Raw genomic sequence first — 13,790 nt, forward strand, 5'->3', positions numbered from 1 at the left:
TCTCTTTATAGGTGGCTGGCAAGTGGGGGCAGGGGAAGTGGAAGGAGCAGGTGGGCGATCAACCTCCTCTACCTGGTCAGTCTCCTCCAATGGACTGTCTACCTCCTCTTGCTGCTGAAAACCATGAAAAACATCAAATCACACTAGTTTTAATTTTACAGTAAATTTGCATTAACTACTACAGCACATAATCTGAGCCCAAATTCATCTTATTGCACATTTTTGTATACAAGTATCCAAGTTCAAATATTAAAACTAAATGGTTATCAGTTTCATCTGTTTATCCATTATGCACGTACTCAACTCAGTATAGTGAATTGATCAATTGTTGACTAAGTTTTTTGGATCCAAAAACAGTTACTCATTTCTGGGTTAATGAACTTTGACTTCAACATTAAGTTTACAAACATGCTGAACACATTGTGTCACATTGTATTTCCTACACATCCTACGCATGCGCCTTGCACGCATAAACCAGTGGAAGTTTCTCTACATGTTTAAACGTTACTCAATCAAATAATGTTACACTGTGTGCAACAGGAACTCTAAACAATTTACAGACATACTCTCAAAACATTATGCGGAATTCGAATATTAAAGTCACATGCAGACAAAATGGTACACCGTATAACATTTAACTATACCTAGATACTAATCATACAAATACACCATAATACCACATTTCAAACATAAAACTTAGCAACACAACCAGTCCTTGAATTTATTATTGAACCAGTTATTGAATTTATTTTGTTTTGACAGCTTTCATCATACTGTGACACCACAACTGACGGTGGGTTTATTCCTTGTGTGGCTTTCGTGGCGACTTCCTCAGACACGTTTAGGCTTGATGTTTGAAACACCATTGTGTTGGGTTTCATGAAAATTTGTCTGTTCCTGTTATGGGGAGAGAACGAGAGCGAGCGAGAACGAGAACGAGAACACACACACACACACCAGGAACTGGAGTAGCAGGATCCGGGTGAGGCAGCAGAGCAGGGATCATGACAGTTGCACTTCAGACACGGTTCTTCCGTTTGCTGTGTTGAACTTCCTTAACTTCTTTCCCATCAAGTTTGACTACATCTACTAAGGGAAAAAGCTCAAACAGATCATCTATATTAACACCTGGAACTAACTGCAAAACTATTAGGGATGTGCAATATGGACAAAATAATCATATTGCGATTTTGGCAATTGTGTTTTTTTTCCCCCAAACATGCTACATTCTAAATGTATTCAGTGCAGAAGTGTATAAAACATTTCACAATGAAATAACAGTATTAACAACTTGATGAACACAACTGCAATAAACTGTCTTTAAAACAGACAACATGAAATAAATGAAGGTTAACTAACCGAAATTCCAGTCATAACAATAAATAAACTTCAAAATTGTTTTTCAGTGCACACATTTTACTATAAAATAACACTGTACAGTAGTATTATTTTGTGTTCTTTCCTCCCATCCGCCTATTCTGTTCTCCCACTCAGCTTCGTCGATAATTTGCGCGGTGCACTGAGTGAGCTCTGATTGGTTAACATCTTAAACATGCACACAAGAACGTTGCAGTATTCTGAAACAAAATATAAATAAATGAATTAATAAAATTGCAGCCTTATGCGGTTTAGAAATCGTATGTGCTCAAATCACTACTGTTTTGTGATTAATTGCACAGCCCTAGAAACTATCTCTGGAGTACTAATGAGATCTCCAGAATCATTTTGTACTCCAGATTATCTTTCCTTCCTTGGAAGCCAGTCTAACGATTGTAACATGAACGTGTTCTGTTTTCATGGTCATTTCCTATTGAAACACACAATGCATCAAATGACCATCACATACACCAACCACAATTTTTACATATATATATAAAAATAATATTCCTTCAATCAGCAAATGTATCCTTCCCTTGATATACTTCAAAGTCCAGCATCAGACCATCTGGAGAAGCAAGCACAAAAACCTTTAAAACCAGTAGGGTATGGCTTGCCCGGAACAAACTGCCTGATGGGACAGCGGCCTGTAAAAGGGATCATCTGCTCATCGATGCAGACTCTTCCTGGTTTCGGGAGGGCAAGGCAGCCTTGCCTTACTCCGTCCAGAAGTGGCCTGACTCTCCAAAGAATGTCTTTCTTCTTGGTTTCCTCTGTTACATCTATGTCATTGACAAGTTTCAGTGAGTTTCTCAACTTGAACCTGGTCCTCGTCATTTTATGGCTTATTATTGGCACTTTAGTTTTGCTGGCCCAAAACATTCTGATTCTGGGAAAGCCAAGGCAGGCCATGTGGATTGAAATGCCAAAGAATATCCTCATTTCTTCAGTGGTGGTGTTGAGGGAGATAGCCTTTGTCTGTAGCTCTCTCTGATTTGTAAATGCTGCCAAGTCTTCAAAGACTTTGTCAATGTAGTGTGAAAAGTACTGAATAGGACTCCAGTTTCTACGAATGGTGGGGTCCTCTTGACAGTCAGGAGGCCTGAGCAGCAAACACAAACAATCATTGAGGTAATGAACACAGTGTCTTGTCTTATCTTATTGTATCTATCTATGTCTGTCTATCTACCGTACATGCTGGTCTTGGGCCACAGAGGACGACGGGTTTCCTGTTCATCTGTGTCTGTCAGCTCATCTGATGAGCCTCCTGCCTCATCTTCTGAGCTTTCTCTCTCTTCTTCAGCAAGCGCATCCTCATCCTCAGCATTTTCCTCATCTGACAGTTCCAGATCTGAATCTCCCTCAACCATTCGATACAAAATTCTCTCTGCCTTGGTTCTGCCTTCGATAATAGTGTAAAATTGGTTGAATGAAAAATAGTTAAACAACCATTTATTTATTACATTAATTACTTTACATAGAAAATGCATATTTTGAGGCAGAAAACTGAATGTATACAGAAAACTAGCAAGCTAGTTAGCTATTAGCTTACCCCATTAAATCGTTCTTATGTCCATTACAGCTGACATCCCTAAAAGGGCTACTATTTTTCCTGACAAAGTTTAACTCATCTCTGACCCCATATTATAATTCCTGACATGTTCATAAACAAGAAAATATGTGATTATAATAGGTGAAAAATTATCTTAACAATGTGACTTACCTTTTCTTTTTTCCTGACAGGCATGTTTTGCTGCAGTCTCCATTTTCTCAGCATGTAAACAAAGTTCCCCTCATCTCACCCAAACATATGAGATAGCATTGGAAAGGCCAGGATGTCCTCTATTGAGCACATCAGGCCTTAGTAGTGTAGCTCAAATGAGTCAAAAGATGTACATCAAAAACTAATGTCCATCACAGAGGACAAAAATGAATAGGCTGAGTCTCAGGAGGATATAACACAAATATAGCATCTATAGTTAGTATTACTACAAGCACTTACCTCAACACATGTATACTGTCCTAATGAAATTTAATCCCATATGTTTGGCTGTTGATGTACCGACAATGGGTAATCTTTAGACATATTATTTGTCAGTGTTTCAGGGGCTGCTTCGCTCCACAGTGTCACAGTTTGTTGATCACAGGAACTGGTCCATCCTTTGTCTCCACACATTGCACCACTGTGTTCTTTGAATAAACTAAACAAAAAAAAAAATCATACAAGCAAACAAATTGCTGACATTTAATACATAATTGTCAAAAAACAATATTTATACATTTATACCATCTAATATGGACATTCATGTCTGCTTAATAATAAATTATGATGATCACACACACATTCAACTCAGAGTCAACAAACTGACAATTGATAAATTTCCTATAATTTTTTTTGGATCCAAAAACAGTTACTCATTTCTGGGATAATGAACTTTGACTTCAACATTAAGTTTACAAACATGCTGTACACATTGTCACATATTTCCTACACATCCTATGCATCGTCACATCCAGACGCCCCCGCCTTGTGTGGGGCTCGAACCCGGACCATGGTGGTGCATTAGGTAACACTAACTAAACTGAAACAAACAAAACCTTTAACGTAACCTAAGCCATGACTTTAACCAGGACATAGTACATGAACAATCAACAATGACAGGTACACAAGGATGCCTATTTAAAGGGCTACACATTACACAGGTGACACAACAGGGTAGGAGAACAATGGGAAAGGCGTGGCACAAAATACACACAAAGAAGCAGGCTTCCAAGGTTCACCTGCCAGCGCCCTCTCCAGGCCTGGCAGGGAACTGTCCAGCTGTTCCTGACACGCATGCGCCTTGCACGCATAAACCAATGGAAGTTTCTCTATGTGTTTAAACGTTACTGAATCAAACAATGTTACGCTGTGTGCAACAGAAACTCTAAACAATTTACAGACATAGTCTCAAAACATTATGCGGAATTCCAGCAGGGGTTGCCATATGTCTTTGTTTATGTTTTGTGTTCTCACGTGTTTGCCCCGTCCGATCCTTAGCCCGTTCCCGCCTCTGCACATGATTACCTTCCCTATATATACGGGTTCTGTTGTGTGTGGTTTTGCTTAGTCCTCATCGTTATTGTGTGGCCTCTTCTGTTCTCTGGATTTTATTTTGTGTTGAGTTTTTCCCCCAGTGTTTCCGTGTATTTTTCTGTTTATTTTTAAAAATAAAGTAGATTATCCCGACTGGCTGCTATCCCTGCACTTAAATACGTATCAAATACGTGTATTCGCTAAACACCATTCTTCGTAACTTAGCGTTCTTCACCGTGCTTTTATTCTCGTTCTCCTGTAAACAAAATATCACATCCGGATCCCAAAACAAAAGACAATGCATTTAACCTATACCATTTTCGTACGTCAATTGGTCAAGCTTGCTTTCAGTAATCACAGGCATTTTCTTCAGGAAATGCAGCTTTCTAGTTATAGATGAGATCTCAATGGTGGACTGTTGGCATACATTCATGGAAAATTACGCCAAATTAAACAAACTGGAGACTTTTCTCCTTTTGATAATGTTAGCGGTTGGAGATTTTTTTCCAGTTGCCTCCTAAAAATATGTTATTAAAAAATAACAATCCTTATGAAAACAACAGGGTCCTGCAGACTACTAGTGCTTGGGCCCTAATAAAAAAATAATCCTTAGAAGAACAAGTGGGTCCTGCGCACTACTAGTGCTTGGGCTCTAAAGATTGCTAAGCAAATCCATCATGCTGTGAGATTTACCAAAAACACAGCAATTACCTTTGCAGGCGCGTCTATCTTATACTGCTGTAAAAACAAAGCTGGATACTCTTTCTTTCTGTATAATTAGCTGTAACCTTTGCCGCGATCCAGATTGTTACAAACCAAGTGTCCAGATTGAGGTTATGTAGATCAGAATATTGTTTTGAAGAACATAAAATGAGTCTTCAGTTGAGCAGTGGTGAATATTCATTGTGTGAATCGGGTTTCTTCTGCAGTAAATGCAGTACCGTGATACATCAGAACCTTTTAATTGTGTGTGCTGTATGGCGATGTGTAAAACTGTCGTGAAAAACGTGATACAGATACTGAACATAGCTGTTTTATACAAGCAGCAAAGAAAGAATCGAGCAACAGGAAATACATCTTTTGTGATTTTGAGACTTGACAGGAAACGGGAACTCGTATAGCTAATTAATTATGCTGTATTGATTTTCACAGAGAGGAGCGGGTGTCTGAAGTGTTTAACTTGTAAAGAAGTTGCGATGTAACAAATACCAAGGCTATACATTTATCACTCATAATGCATGAGGGTTTGATTCATATATTTTGTTAAATCATTCAGAACTGCCATTGCCTCAGCTGCCAGTCTGCCTCAGTTGTCAGAGCTGGACAAAAATGTACAATATTTCAAATCTACTTATTTCCTAAACACTACAGGGATTTTTCTTTCTTGTGTCCTGCATAATTTCACATAATAACTTACCTGAGGTCAGTGTAACATCAGGTATCAAGTCAAGAAGTTTTTATTGTCATTTCGAGCATATATAGCAGATGCAGTACATAGTGAAATGAAACAATGTTCCTCCAGGACCATGGTGCTACATAAAACACAAAACTACATAAAACAACACAGAGCTAAGGACTAAACAGTAAGTTAATCTAGCCACATAAAGTGCATAGTGTGGAACCTAGTGCAAAGAGAGTAAGAAATAAAATAAAATAGTACTGACCAGTATACAGTCTGTGTGGACCATTGTGCAAAGAAAAGGAGGCTTGTGAACATGTACACATATGATAGCAGCAGCTGGGAGCAGCATTAAAGTGTGATGGACAAAAACAGCATGTAAACAGCATTAAAGTGTGATGTACAACCAAATGGGGGTGTGTGAGAGGGGTGTGTGTGAGGGGGTGTGGGGTCACCCACAATGCTGTTGCCTTTGCCGCGTGTATTGTAAATGTCCGTGATTTATTTTAGTCTTTATTATTATTATTATTATTATTATTATTATTATTATTGATGATTTATTTCCACTTCTAATATTGTTTTTCCACAAATTGTATCTTTCGACCATAAAATGATGAAGCGAGTCACATGCTCTATCACCTTCTTCACCAGTTCCTTACCAGTACACTACACAGCTGCTCTCATCTGTTTTTGTTTATAAAGTTATTTTTAAGTCTGTGATCTTTACGCTTGTGTGTGTGGAAGCACATTTTACATTTCCTGCTTGTTTTTAATAAAGAACACAGATTCTGAAGTAGAGTTTATTAAGTGTATTTATCAAGTATATTTTCGTCTTTAAACACTGGGCAGTTGAAGGGTCATTATATTAGGCAAAAAGAGATTTCTACTTATTTCTTTCTATTCATTTTGAGAAATGATTTATTTTAATGTAATTGATTTAATACATATATATAGTTGAAAATAGTTTTAACAGATTTCTTTTTTTTACCCAGACAGAGTATTAGTTTTGACTTTTTGTTATATAAAGAGTTCTTTTAAAACACTGGCTGATGAACTTCTGGATGTTTGAACAAAAACAAAACAATTGATGAGTCTTCTATGAAGAAAAACATGTTTTTTATTTGATAATTACAAGACAGTAAGAATTAATGATTAAAATGATAAATTAACATTAGATTAACAGAGTTAATATTTTGTGTTAATGAAGGAGAAGCCATTAAAATCCTCTTGGATGGACTGGATAAAGAAGGAGAGTTTCCCATGAGAAAGCTTGGGCTCCTCACGGGTGAAACTGCCATTAAAATGACTGACGTCCCTCTTAGATGTTAACTGTGGTTTAAATGGAGGGGTAATCTTCCTCTGTTCCAGCTGTGACCAGTTGATCTTCTTAAAGAAACGGTGAACTTTGATGGCTTTCTCCTTGCCCTGGGACGCCACACAGCCGAGACGATCCGTGGGGTTCTTCCTCAGGAATGCTTTGAGGATGCTGACCGCCTTTTTGCTGAGGTTCGATGGATAATGCGGCTCAGCATGGACGATGTACTCGAACATCTTCTCCCGGTTGTGATGATAAAACGGGGAGTAGCCTGTCATCATCTCATACATGATCAAACCTAGGGCCCACCAATCCACCGACGTGTCGTATTCCATATACTGTATCATCTCTGGTGCCATGTAGTTGGGTGTGCCACAAAAGGTGTTGGAAGTCTTGCCATCTAGTATGCCCTCTGCACACAAGCCAAAGTCAGCAAGCTTGCAGTGGCCGTCGGCGTCTAGGAGGATGTTTTCAGGTTTGAGATCTCGGTGAATGATCCCGTTGCGGTGGAGGAACATGAGGGCACAGGCGATCTCAGCAGCATAAAACCTGCTGCGGTTTTCATCAAACCCACATGAACGGGACATGTGAAATGAGAGATCCCCTCCATTCACATATTCCATTGCGAAGCACAACGAGTCGCTGGTCTGGAAGCTGCAGTAGAGGTGGGTCAGGTAGGGGTGTTCACTGGCTAGAGCCAAGATCCTCCTCTCCATAAAGGTGCCGTGGATGGAATCAAATTCCCAAATCGTTTCCTTCTTCATGATCTTCAGGGCATACACCTCATCAGTGCCTTTGAGCTCTGAGAGAATCACCTTCCCGTATGTACCCTTTCCGAGTACGCTGAGGAAGTTGAAGTCCTCCAGGCTCTTTCTCTTTAGCTGAAGCTCCTCATCCTCTCTGCTCTCCTCTGAACTACACGCATTCAGGGATGAAGTCTTCTCTTCCAGAGGCTGAGGTGCTGCATCTCCACTGCTCTTTACCGATATCTCTACACTATAACAGAGAAAGAACCACAGCAGAATTAGCACTTCTATACATTTAAACATTATTCAGGTTTTGATTCAACACTTCCACTCTCTGGGACAGATGTACACACATGGGAATGAACATAACTGGGTGTGATGACAATATGAGCTCACGTTGTTGAGAAAGGAGTTTTAATTTTCTAAAGCTACAGCTAATCACATGAACTGCACCTGGGACCAGCTTTTGGTACAATCTTCCCTCAGATGTGGATTGTATTAGTCCTATTTTACCTTTCGGGAGAGATGGCCTGTACTTCATCAGCTACTCCTCGCTTCACTTTGTTTTTCTTATTCTGTTCAGGACAACACAAATACAACAAGGTTCAGTTTGTTCACATAATCACAACACAAAAGCTGGAGTTTTACTGATGTATTATATTGTAAAGAATTTCAGATACAGTGTAGGGAAAAGTAGAGTCATCCAATCTTACCCGTCTCAAACGACGAAAGGAAGTCAGAGAGTTTCCCATGTCAGATTGATCTTCTTATGAACAGATGAACACAAATGAAGTAAGATAAATATGAACACTGTAGGACTGTGAGTTCACGCTGAAGAACTTTACAAACACACGATGTAGGACTATAAACACACACGCGCTCTGTAGGACTGCAAATACACGCTCTGTAGGACTGGTAATGGTCACGTGATGTAAGACTGGTCACTATGCCGACGATTCTGAAAGGTGTTCCGAATTCTGATTCTGTGATGTCATGAGTGCAGGCTAGCTGCAGAGAATAAAGAGCTTTAGTAGTGATGTAAACGTTTTGATAAACATTCCACACAGGTGTCAATGTGTTTTACATATTTTAAGAAAACACTATTATTATTATTATTATTATTATTATTCATTTTCTCTCATATTCCTTTTATAACTGTCCCATGAATATACTGTATATATTAGAAGCATTTTCTTTTGGTTTTATAAAAACAGTTGTAACATATCCACTATGATATATTTTCACAGAAGACTGAAAAGCTGCATTTGGAAATATTAATGAAACACGACTCTGTGCAATTATTAATGATACTTTACATTTAAAAAAAAATAGTTTTTAAACAGGCTGCTCAGACGAATCTAGTGAAGTTGTTGTTTTGTCAACCAGCAGCATGTAAAGGTTCATGCAACTAAAATGTAAAAAATGGAGAGTGGTGGATCTTGGTGTTTCTGAATGCTCCTGCCTCCCACAATCATTCCTAGATTTCAGTGTTTCTTAATGATTTTATTTAATCTTATTCCCCCAAATGTACACAAATATAATAATTTAGAAATGAATGATGTGGTGCCGAACAAAAACCGTAAAATTAAAGTAAAATACAATCATTCATATAAAGTGCAAAAACAATAATTCTACACTGATGTTTTACAGGTTTTTTCTGTAAAATTATGATCAAACATCCTTAATAAAGTGACAGCATCAAAAGTTTTAAAGAGAAACACTGTAATTTTATGGATTTCTCATATTTTATTAAGAACCAAAACCTTCCAAAAAGTGACAGCAGTAAATGTTTTGAAGAGAAAAACTTATTTTATTCATTTCTCCTTTATTATTCAGAACTAATAAAATGTCAAGACATGCTCAAAATTGTAAATGTAACAGATTTATTTTTAAAGACGAATTAATTCAGTTTAACAATTACAGTACCAATGTTACATTAAATTTATTTAACATTTATTATTCACTGTACTGATTAAGAAAATAAAAATGATCATAAAATATAAGCTTTAGGATATCTGTGATACAAAATACAATAGAGTAATACAAAACTGCTGCATGTACAACATACACATCTTCAAGAGACCCCAGGATGAACTGAAAAACAAACATGGCATTAAGGTTACTCATGAAATCATGATTTCACCTTTGAATCGAGTGGAGAAAGGAACAATTGGTGCAGTTTGCTGGTTTTTAGCTTGTTTTTTCAATTCATTTTGTATTGTTTTCCACGATATTCTACTCCTGTGGACTGTGTAGCTCTGATAAATTGTGTGGATAAACATTACATTGTCATTTACAGGGTTAATTCACCCAAAAATGAAGAATCAAGAGTCATTTACTGTCCCTCATGTCATTTCATACATGTAAGACTTTTGTTCATCTTCATAACACAAATGAAGATATTCTGTCCCTCCTACAGTGAGACTGGAAAACTACTCTATATTAACCCTTTCAGACCTGAATTATGTTCCAATGATGAAAAAATAAAAATGTTATTTTCCCACCCAAAAACAAGAATCAGTATAAAAAATTAAAATATCAAATTTTTATAATTGCTTTTTAAAATGTCCACTGCAATGGACGGTGGGTCATAACAGATGTAAAATAATGCCATTTAAACAGAATTTGTTCGTTTTTTATTATTATTATTTATTTCTGGAGCATAAACTTGAAACACAAGGTAAAAATGCTATTGTAAGATGTCCTGCTTTTTATGTGATTACTTATCAACAAGAGAAACAACCATATTTAACAATCAAACAATAATATTTATTGTAAATTGTAAGGAGAACAAGTGGTCACCAACTGATTACTCATTTAGTTGTTGTATTTGAAAATAACATTTTAAAACTAAACCTTATGTTGCACTGCATTTTTAACTGCAGTTACGGAATTCTGGTCTTTTTTTGATCATATTTTTTCATTTTCTGTGGGCTTCCTTGAAGCAGTTACTTTGTGGAATGAAGCAGTAGTGTACCTTACATTTGTCACAATACACGTGTTTTCCCAGTGCACTTTGGAAATTTACACCTGGTTGCTTCTTTACGACGGTCGTATTTCAGCATGTGGTCCGTCATGTCAGTGCGCACATCTTCAATTGGCCGTCGTTCAGCAGAGCATCTCCATACTGGTTCTTCTTGAAGCGGTAGGCTTGGTGACAAGCTTGATCTTCCTCTTTTTCTTGCTCCTGCACGCACAAGGGCTTCTGCTACATTCATTTTGAAGTGTAGGAGATCCAATGTGTACTGCTCAGTAATGCCCTGGTGTCGCTGGTCTCTTAGGTACTCAAGCCAGCTGTTCACAACAGCCAGATCAAAAGCATGTGTAAACATTCTAAGCATCCATTTTCTGGACCTAATGTCTGTCCTGTACAGACTTATCAATTGATCCAACTTGTCCACACCCCCCATGGCCTGGTTATATCCCATTACAACTTCAGGACGCTGGACTTTCACAAAGGACCTTCTCTGCTGATCCCATCTCTTCTTTTCCAGCTCCAACAAAGTTGGAAGCCATGACCACAGTGTGATTATCAAACCACTTGGTTAACACAACTTTTCCATCCCTGCTCCTGACTTGATCATGGTTACCTCTTCCTCTTTTAGACATCTCTTTGTCACTCATCAGTGGTGGGTTGGCAAAGTGGGACACCCTAGCTGTTCCAGCTGCATATATTTTCTTTGCTGCCAACAACTCAAGCAGATTGTAAGTTGTAAAGAAGTTATCGAAGAAGACCTTGTGGTTTGGGCTGAGCAGCCGTTGACACAGATGGTTTACCACTGCAGCTCCATGGCCTAAGATGGCCTTATCTCTCTCAGAAAGCTCTGTGGTATATAAGAAAATCATATGCTAGGCCACTTCTGCCACAGAGAAAGTATATTTTGATGCCCCATGGCTGTGGTTTTCTTTTGATGTACTGAAGGCAGGAAAGTTTACCTTTAAAAGGTACAATTTGTTCATCAAGAGTTCCTCTTCCACGGAAAGTGAAAGACACTGTTTTCGTACACTGTCATATAGAGGTCTGACTTTATAAAACACATCTTTGTTTTCAAGAGGCCTATCATAAGTGTTAATATAGTATATAAATAGTAGTTGATCATCTTCTTTTGAATCTTCATTTTTGGCTGAATTATCCCTTTAACTATATAACTAAGTGCATTAATAAGTAAAATCATAACATACAACAAAAGGTCAGTGACTCTGCTCCAGAAGTGACCGTTACAGCAGTTAAAGAACAATCCTCTTCTCATCAGTTGGATCTTTGGTGCATCTGGAAGGAGGAGAGAAAAAAAAAGGACATACTGTGATTCACTGAGAAGTCCTTTAAATTCTTTCATTTCATTTGTCTTTAACAACATTTGACATGAGATATTCTGCTATGTGAAGAAAGAGCACTGGAGGTTTTGAGAGTGCTAGTTATTAAATGTTGTTAGATCCTTCTGACATGTCATGAAAGCCAAGAATTTTGGATCCAGATTGTCAGAACACATCTGATATCATACAGAGTCATAAAATGAAAGAAAGTCACATAAAAATGAAAATTCTGACATCATGGTCTTCATGTCTTTTTGAACCTGTATCACTCTCATTTTTCTGTAAAACAAAAGATATTCTAAAGAATTTTGGCAACCAGAAAGTTTCAGTGCCCATTGACTTCCATTGTAGAAAAACTTCCACTTACACATTTATTAAAATTCACCGGAGTTGCATGGATTACTGTCATGATGGCTGTATATAGTTTTTGAAGAATCGCCATTCTGGTGTCTATTGTATTATACAGACTTACAAAGATGGATTACTTTTCCAAAAATCTTTCTGTACACCAAAAGAAAGTAGGTCATTTCCATCTGGGATGGCATGAGCAAGAGTAAATTATATTTTTTGCTGCTTTTTTGTGAACAAACCCTTTAAAATGAACTAAGAGCTTTATTTTTTATACTTCTCTTTTATATACACTGAGATATACGGGGATGTGGTAGCTTAGTGGTGAAGGTGTTGGACAACGGATAGGAAGGTTGTGAGTTGAGACCCCAGGTCCACCAAGCTGCCAATGCTGGGCCCCTGAGTAAGGCCCTTAACCCTCAATTGCTCAGTTGTATAAAATGAGACACATTGTACATCACTCTGGATAAGGCTGTCTGTAAATGGCAGAAATGTAAATATACTTACTTGTGATGGACTTGTCTCTCCGTTGGGTGTCTGTTCTCCCCATAAGCATTTTTTTTTTCAAATGCTTTATCTGAAAGAGAAAAAAATAGCAGCTTTCAGTGGTATAAAATGTAATATAAAAATACTCAGTAACAAACAGGAAGTTGCACATGCATCAATCGCACAAATATGGCACATGAAAATTCTGCATTAAACTTTGTGCTCGTTCATCATTGCCGTGCAAAGTTACAACATTCTGCGTGGAATTTAATATGAAATGCTCCCATGCCTTAGAGGACTTGGGTCACACACTTTTATCCGACGTGCTTGTACTCTCCGCTCTTCCGATGTGCGCCTGGAACAGTGCTATGATTCAATGCGTGGTGACGGGCACCGGCCAACTAATCGATAATGTCACTGTCAATGTTGATCGATTCATTGTTTCAGCCCTACTTGTAAATAAAATTTTGCCGTTTCCTGAACATCATACATTTTGGAAAATAATCTATCTTGCCATGGTACCAGTATCTCCATACCTAGTGCTTATTATTTTCGAGCCATAAATAAGAGAAGGTTATGGATTTCTGAGCTTTTCGTTTACATTCTCAGTGTAGAAACAGTCAATCGTTCTCTTCTTTCTTAATTAATGTCTCTTCTTTCATTCACACAAAGTATTCTGCACAATATCTACCCACTGAGATTGTCCAGAAGGGTCAGTCTTAAGGCAGT

Source organism: Hemibagrus wyckioides, linkage group LG20, assembly GCF_019097595.1.
Source record: "Hemibagrus wyckioides isolate EC202008001 linkage group LG20, SWU_Hwy_1.0, whole genome shotgun sequence".
Classification (NCBI taxonomy): domain Eukaryota; kingdom Metazoa; phylum Chordata; class Actinopteri; order Siluriformes; family Bagridae; genus Hemibagrus; species Hemibagrus wyckioides.